The sequence below is a fragment of the Anoplophora glabripennis genome, unplaced genomic scaffold (genome assembly GCF_000390285.2).
Source record: "Anoplophora glabripennis isolate ALB-LARVAE unplaced genomic scaffold, Agla_2.0 scaffold882, whole genome shotgun sequence".
Classification (NCBI taxonomy): Eukaryota; Metazoa; Arthropoda; class Insecta; order Coleoptera; family Cerambycidae; genus Anoplophora; species Anoplophora glabripennis.
In genome coordinates this window covers 150,341-159,362 of record NW_019417079.1, presented here as the reverse complement: position 1 = coordinate 159,362, position 9,022 = coordinate 150,341, and the positions used below count along the sequence as shown (strand labels likewise).

General features: G+C 31.9%; 1 long non-coding RNA gene across 1 annotated transcript; it reads left to right on the top strand.

The window, feature by feature from the left end:
• The first annotated feature begins 7,178 nt into the window (after positions 1-7,178).
• Positions 7,179-8,752, top strand: LOC108912911. Its single transcript, XR_001964587.1, has 3 exons — positions 7,179-7,560; positions 7,665-7,734; positions 8,040-8,752. It is a non-coding gene; the product is annotated as an uncharacterized LOC108912911 (long non-coding RNA).
• Positions 8,753-9,022: the final 270 nt, after the last annotated feature.

The window sequence follows — 9,022 nt, the reverse complement described above, 5'->3', positions numbered from 1 at the left end:
TAGGTATTAGTTTTAATAATTAATTGGTAATAATGTTTAAATAAAATCTTGAAATTTTTATTTAATATGTAATTTATTTATTGTATGCATAGAATATAGGAAAAGATATAGATACAAATAATTATTTATTTATATTTATAAAACGTGTTTATTATATTTTCATTATTATCGTATTATTAAAGCTTTTCACTTGTTTACATCATTGCTGTTTTCAGTTATAATATCAGCATTACCGTTTTCGAAAGTACAAACGGTACCGAAAGTACCGTTTTCCATTATTTTCAAATCAGTGTTTAACTAATTGTAAGTAGGTACCACTGTCAGATTAACAGTAAATGATGACTTATGGCTGGTTAATTTTATTTTTTAAATTTGCTAGCAATTTCATAGCCATCCTCGCAAGAAATTGGATCATTTTATTTATCACAAAAACAGTCAAAACAGAAAAGTTAAAAGATAGGTATATGGAGATGTAATATGGATAGATATAGAGTAAATTTTTACAGCAGATTTTGATTAAATATACAGGGTGTCCAATTTAGAAAAACCAAGTTTTGGCGGTTCGGTCAATCAAATGCGACAATAAATATGAAATTGAAATAGGTCGAAGACCATTAGACCATTAGAGATGGATATAGGGAAGCTAAAATTACGCGTAGAATCCAAATATGCAAAAATCTATAGGATGTTCCATTTATAATAAGCAAATAGGTGGCGACTACCGGTATAACCGGAAGTACTACAACAATGGCATTATTTCAAATTGGCAAATCGAAGTAGTCTCCGAAATATTCTAATGGGCCATCACCGTATGACAGCTTGTAGAAGAAAATTTTGAGAGCGAAAACAGCAACTATGCTGTAAAAAAGCGGAATACTTTAACAATGCGATGATACGTTTTATAAATATCAAATAAATACATATATTACATATTAAATAAAAATTTCAAGGTTTTAAACATTATTACGAATTATTAAAACTAATAACTACTAACAGTGGACTATGTATATCTACCATCGATATTATTATTTACATGAATATACAGCAACAATGAAATGTGTGAAATTTTAAGTAGTCGTAATAGGCTGATAGGGCTTTATAATATTTTAATGAAATCTTGATAATTGAATTCCTCTCATTATGATATATTGATTTTAAAAAAATCATCAAAATCGGAGCCGTAGAAGCCGAGATATTGAACGCCGAAGAGGGCACGCTCTTTTTGAACGCGCAATTTCAATTTCTATCATTCATCCCCTCCCCCCGGTTTTGCGGCTCAAATGGTCGGCTTGGCGATATTCATTGAATTTTCATAAAAAAGGCACACGTGTGATAATATTTATAAAAGCACATACGAAAAGTTCTTAAAAAACCTACCAAATTCATATTTTGTTGTTGTTACATTATGCATAGTTTTGCAGCTAACGCTTGTTGACTTTGACACTTGATATCTCGGAACTTATGTGACCGATTTGAACGTTCTTTTTTTCAAGTTAAGCGTCTTTCCGAGAACTATTTTTTAGTACTTTGGTATATATTCCAACCCGCAAAACGGCTTCACGAAAGTATTTGTTTATAAAGTTAAAATTTTTCGAATTTTTAAAATCGCTCCAAAAATTATTAAAAAAAAGAAAATTAATATTATAACGATTCTATATGATAGTTAAAGAGTCCAAGTATGTGTAAAAAAATCAGCGCCAATTAAAATGCCTAACTTTAACCCCAGCACTGACGCAAAAAAATAACGACATTTCGCGCTGAAATTTAGTAACAAATTGTCTCATACCAAAACTATCAGACCGATTTCGATCGGGTTTTGGAATTTCGTTTTGTAATCCTTTAAAGTACTTACATGTACATTTATAGTAGAATTGGACAATTTCTTACCTATCAGTTGAACGCTTCAAAATTACCTCGATTTTCATCACTTTCTTACGCTGTTTTGGCTTTCTAGCAACAAAAATATTGAATACGCAGGTCTCAAAACAATTGTGTCTTATAGCAAATTTCATAACAAACAATTTCAGCAGTAATAGTTTTTTCTGTAAACTGCATATTTAAGAAGTTATGTTGGAAAATGTTAGAAAAAACACGTCATTTTTGAGTATTTTTGCAGTTTTTAATTTTTTCTGCAAATAGCACAACTTTTTTTCTTGGCGCAACCTTATATTTTCATTGTATATATTATTTTCGACCGATTTTTACTAACATCCAAATTACGTCAAGCAACAGCCATGTCAATGTGTAATTCTCCTGGACTATACGAATGTTATTTGTTTGTACACGAAAAAGCATTTCTGGAGTATGTCTAATATTATCACAATGAAAATTAATTATTTGTAGCAATTCATCCATTATCTGTACTGGGGTTGAGTACACTAACCTTTTCAGGTATCCCCACAGGAAGAAATCCATCGGGTTAAAGTCTGGAGAACGTGGTGGCCTTGAAATTGGGGCTCCTCTCCCATCCATTTATTATTAAACAACAATGGATAAATAATTTCGTACATCAATACTGAAATGGGAAGGAGCCCCATCGTGCATGAACCAAACGTTTCTTCGGGTGTCTAATGGAACATCGTATAATAGTGGCTGCAAATTATTTTACAAAAACTACAAACATCGATGTCCATTCAAACGTTCCTGAAGAACGTATGGACCTATTAAATTATTACCCACTATTTCTGCCCATACATTAATAGTGAGTAATAATTTAATAGATCTATGCGTTTTTGATAAACGACTGAATGGACATCGAGAAGAATACTTACTTTAACTTATTATTGTTCTTTTTTTCTATTTTGTGTAATGTGTAGGGTGTGTTTGTCAAATTTTGTTAGTGAAGATTATATTACCAGACAGTAAGATTGTCTAGGCTCTTATTTTAAAAATATGTACGGTTCTAGCATAGTAATTAAGTCCAATTAAAAAACAATGGTGGAGGCGCCGCTCGATGTGCAATGTGACATAAAATCACAAATATTTCCTAAACTGTTAATTTTACCGAGTTGAACCAAGAGGGTATTATCGTTGATAAATTCCTCAGGGAACTTATTTTTGATGCAAGCAGATTGTCATCGTCATTATGCAAAAATTCTGGGTTGTTAACCATTGGACATAGTCCGTCCCTGGAGTTCTGGGCATAATGAAGTTTCACTTGCAACATCAAAAATAAGCTGTACGCATGTGCTATCGATTACCAAATTTGCATCATGCTGAAGTTAACAGTTTAGAGACTGTAAATGAAATTACTTTTTAATTTTCACCTTTGAGGGCCCGTAACTTGTTAACAAAGGCTCGTATGAAAAAAATTTATATGAAGAACTGATATTGTTTTGACCTCATCTATTTGTACTCGACTTTTTTGTATCAAGTGCCGGAACACCCTGTATATTCTGATAGTCAAGCTGCAATTAAAGCTTTAGGTACATACAAGATAAGTTCAAAACGTATATATACAAGGTGTTTCAGTTCGAGTGAATCAAACTTTAACCACAAATAACTCAATAAATAATTCAGAATTGCCTTATAAAGCAAGGGTCAAGTCTCACCGTTTTCACTGTACAGGGCCGGTACATTGGTCGGTTGTTAAAATCATACTATTTACGAAATATTTATAATAAATTGATTCAAAATTGGTAAAATTTACAAATTTTTGTAGGTCAGTGGCCTAGGAATGGATAGTAAAGTGAGATCTTTTTACTTCAACTTCTACGCCAATGACTTAATAATCATTTGGAATTCATTTTAAGATTCCGATGATCCTTCTACATAAAAACGGTATACTTATTGAAAATCGGTATAGAGTATCGTTTTACCTAAAATCTCAGTTGAAAGGGAGACCGTTCTTCTGATAAGAAATTTAGTTTCTTAAGGATAGGAAATAAATTCTAAATTAAACTAACGACTGGTAAATTCTAAATATAATCTATCGTGTATTATTTATTGCATTCGTAATGTGGTGAATTCCCCCTCTGAGGTCATTTTTTTTGTTGCGCTACAGTGCGGTGGACAGAATAATCAATTGCACCTATAAAATTTCATTTGTGCCATTCTGAAGCAATTATAAGTATTCTTGCTCATTCAGCGGTCCATTTGTTTCAAATAGATATAATTTCTTTAAAAAAATATACCTATATACTAATTTTAAATCTGCGCTGTGTGTCCATTACACTATCCGTACTAACGATTGTCATGAAAAAACAACTAAGCAATGACTAATAACTGATGACTTATCTGTCATCAGGAACTATCATTTTATTTTTAAGATTTGAAATACATCCCTATCCCTATCCCTATTATACGCTTTCACGCGAAAACTACTTAACCGATCATCATGAAACTTTGTACACATATTCTTGGAGGTATTAGAAGTAACATAGAATACTTTTTATTAAAAAAAATATTTTTTACGAAAGATGCGAGCGAAGCCGCTGGTAAAAGCTAGTGTTTGTAACAAAATGGATGAATATTCAAGTCTTATCAGAAGAACGGTCTCGCATTCAACTGAAATTTTCGGTAAAACGATAAGCTATACAGATTTTCAACAAGTATACCATTTTTATGTAGAATTGTCCACAGAATCTAAAAATTAATCTCAAATGATTATTAGGTAATTGGCGTAGAAGTTGGGGTAAAAGAATCCCGTTTTACTACCCATTTCTACGTCACTGACCTACAAAAATTTGCAAATTTTACAGTAAATTAGGCACGTGCAAATGTTGACACCAAACCAAATTTGAATCAATTTTTGTTATAAGCATGCCAAAGATTTCGTCAATAATATGATTTTAACAGCCGACCAATACGGCCCTATACAGTGAAAACAGTGCCCCATGGGGCATTCTCAAACGGCCACCCCATGTGTCCAAAAATTGAAGCAACCGAAAGAATTATTATCGGGCTCACTTGGTAGCTATACGTGTCTTGTTATTATTGAGCTGTAGCCTTTTTAAAAAAATAATTATTATTGGGGGCTGGTAGGGCTGAAATTCACCATGAAAATGAAGGTATCGTGGTTAAAAGTCGCAGAGGTGGTAAAAAAAATTGCAGATAGAGCTTATTCTTATTTATTTTGATCCGTTAAATACAAATCTAACCTTATTTTTGGTCCATATCCCAAGTGTTCGTGCCGTACGAGATATCGAACTTTGAAATTATGTCTTTACTACTCTCAAAATAAAAGAAAAAGAGCCCCAAATTATGGATATTCATTTTGAAAATAACACAAGGTGGAGGATGTGAATATGATTTAATTGTATTATTAGTTTTGGGTGTCCGGAAAGGTCATGTCAAAAATGAAGGGAAATGAAGGAAATAGTTGTAGTACTTCATAAACAATTTTTTCCTATCGGGCTTCGTTGTGGAGTTATTCGCCTTCAAAGGAAGAAGTTTGAAAAACAAATTCTGAATATAACTAAGTCGTTATCATGACAACAATGAAATTTGGGCAATTAAAGTAACTCATGGTACCTAATGTCCAATGTTTAATACGTCTGGATTATACAGGAGCAGACGAAATTATCTATTTAAATTTATACATTTTTGACAGCGTTGCCAAATTCGACATTTTTCTTTCATAGTTCGATCCCTCTCTCACTTTGCTAAAAAAAGGTATTCCGAATTTTATTAACAACATACATTTATTCTATCAAAAATGTGATACTAATATTTTTGTAAAAATCTTGGTTACTACAACTAAAATACCTCCCCTGTATATCCCTTCATTTTTTACGTGGCCTTTCCGGACACCCTGTATATACGGTGACGAGACATTAGACATATTTCAGAGACTCCTCCGAAAATTTGGGCAATAGTGTTTTCGGGCATGCCCTTCTCAACTGAAATAATGGCGTCCACCTAACGCTTGCGGTTATACTGGAAGTTGACGTCATCTTCGTTATTTTAAATGGAACACCCTGCATATTATTACACTGTTTTTGATAGGTATATTTATTTTTTTTCAAAAAAAAATAAAAAAGCACTGCCTAATTCAAAAAGATGTGTATTTTACAATAATAGTTACAGCGATAAAATTTATAGGGGACATAACTAAAACTTCCTGCCTTAATTTCATACAAGGTGGTAGAAAATTAATGCCGAATTTAGTTAACTTTAAACCATCTTAGCTTATTTTTTAAATTGAACATATTTTTGCGCAACCTGATGAACTCTTTCCAATAGTATAATGGTTCCCTATACCTATCTCTTCTGGTTTTTAAGGTATTTACTGATTTTCGGATATGACATAATTTCTTACGAGGATGGCTATGAAATTTTTTGTGGAACTTCAAAACAAGCACCTAATCTGTCACCAGTTTATTTTTGTCAATTTAACACATACAATGAATGTTTATTTGAGTATTATTTATTGTTAAAGAATGGAAAACGTTAACATTTATTCAAATGCTGACATTCTAAATTTATTATTTATTCATGGAAAGTGTCACAAGATAATAAATAGGACTTGCAGGGTATTTAATGACCAATGAGTAGACACATTTTACGAAGAATTTTAAGAAATCAATCAGAACATGGTCGAATTCTGCACATTTTGCCAAAGCCGATAAATTTAGATGAAGGTAACATCGTCAAAATTTTGGCAAATTTTCCAAAATTCCAAAATTGCAATAATATACAGGGTGTTCCATTTAAAATATCGAATATGACGTCAACTTCCGGTATAACCGGAAGCGTTAGGTGGACGCCATTATTTTAGTTAGTTAGTCTAATTTAGTCCGAAAGCACTATTTGTTACGTTTCATTATGTTTAAAACATATAAGTTGTAAATATTAACTATTAAATTTGTGGAACTCATAACTATTGTTCAAAATAATTAATAATAATATTAGCACGTAGTTACGGGGAAAAATATTATATTTTCATTTACAAATTATTACTATTATTTTTTTATATTTATTGGCAATTACTCGTAACTTATGTTCTTGGTTTTGAGCGCTTTATTCTGATTTAAAATGTTGCTTCCAATGAAGGTACATACTCGTTGTTGTTTTGATTTAAACTCTGTGGTTAGAATGGCTCGTATCACGCCGGTACCGAACTACAGCTGATTGCTGGCAGAGTTGCCAAGCATAGTTCGACTCGGAGACTTGTAGTACATTTATTTTATAGAAGAAATATTACTTTATAGTTAGTTTGTTAGGTAAAATAGGTATAATTAAGTATAATTAAATCGTATTCCATTGTATATCACAGGAATAATTCATATTTCTATTAATTCTCTGAAGTTTTGTTTGTCACTGGCGGATATATCTACCAATAAAACTAAGCCTAGTGATTTGGGAATTTTTCGCTCTCTCTCTCGCGAGAAGGCCCGATTTTTTTGGAAATTTCAACTGTGTGTTCGTGTCCGACAAAATTTGTGATTTAAATCATCTTCTACAAAGATTAATATTTGTGGCCAAATACATAGAATTTAGGGGTAGTTAGTGCATTGGATGCAGATATTTTTGGTGTAGACCCCGATTTTACGACTTCTTATGAAGGATTAGTGACACAACACTGTGTGAATTTCGTTCTTCCCAGGAAAAATACGTAAGGTAGGCTTCAATAAACTTTTATTTCAAATCTCAACACTCCTGCAGAGAATTATTAACATTTATTCTCTAAATAAGATTCTAATGTATTGTTTCCTTATCATTAGGGGGTGATAAGGTCCACATTCGTTGTAGATTAGCCGACTAACTAGTTTTGTAAGGAATCCCTTGTTAAGGGTGAGTAATATAATACTATTATTAATATCTCATTTTGTTATAAACTTTTCTCCATGTTTCTTTTTCTTATTTAAATCATTTCTTTCTTAATTACTTTCAGTAAAAATTATTCACGTGGGCAACCGCATTTGGCGACGTTGCCAGATTATTTTTAATTATGATAATTTAAGGAAATAAATTTATTAGATTATAAATAACACGTCGTGGAATAGTTTTACTATTTCTTTTCATTTCCTCCTTTAGGGTTTTTTTGGGACCATACATTATTGGAATATTTCCTGGAAGCTTGATTTCTTTTGTTTTAGAAACTGGACTTCTACGTAACAGCATTTGCAACACTATTGATGTTCCTGTACTTATCCAAATATCTCCTGTGGCAGTATCAGCCAAGGCAATCGGTGCTACCACGTCTACTATTATTCGTCATATCGTAGGAGTTTTGGTACAGTTCCGTGGAAGATCCTCTACCAGACATATTTCTTCGATAATAAAGGATTTCACTCAAGTTTTTGAAACAATAATTTTGCTTTTATTTTTTTTACGCAATGCTTAAATTTTATTATAAAATTAATTTTTTAGTATTATTAATTTGCTATTGCTTAGTAATATTTATTATTTGCTTAGCTTTACTGGCTTAGATCCGATTGTTTGCATGTATGCGCTTTTGTTATTGTTGTTTTTTTTTCAAAATTTTCTTTTTATTTTCGCTTTATTGACTTGATTAATTGACAGCATTTTGTAATACGCTTGCGGAAATTAGGGTACTTACCAGCCTATTTACGGTATACACCTGCTTATGTGTATTTATGCGCATGCGCCTGAGCTCAAGCGACGCCATCTCGAAGACCTACTGCCTATCTTTTGCATTTTGCTTAAATAGATTTTATCTTCCTAATCTATAATCGTTTGCGTAGCTAGTTTCAATATTTGCTTTTGCTATTAATCAAAATACTATTACAATTTTCAGATATTATTCAGTAATTATACAATTAACTGTTATAAGTGTAAATATGTAAAATAAAATATATTTATCTTGTATTGTACTATTATCGTATTTTATTTATCGTCGACCTCTTTTTGACTATTTTCAGAAGTTGACAGTCAACTATTAGGGTATTTATTCGGCTATAGAAAATTTATCTGGCGCCCTGTTTACATCTAGAACCACTCCCTCCTCCATTGAGTTAACCAAATACCCGACGTCAGTATGTATAACCGTGGTATCATAACCTAGTAGAAATACGAGTTGTAGGTTACATATTGCCCAAATTTCCAAAATTAAAATCGA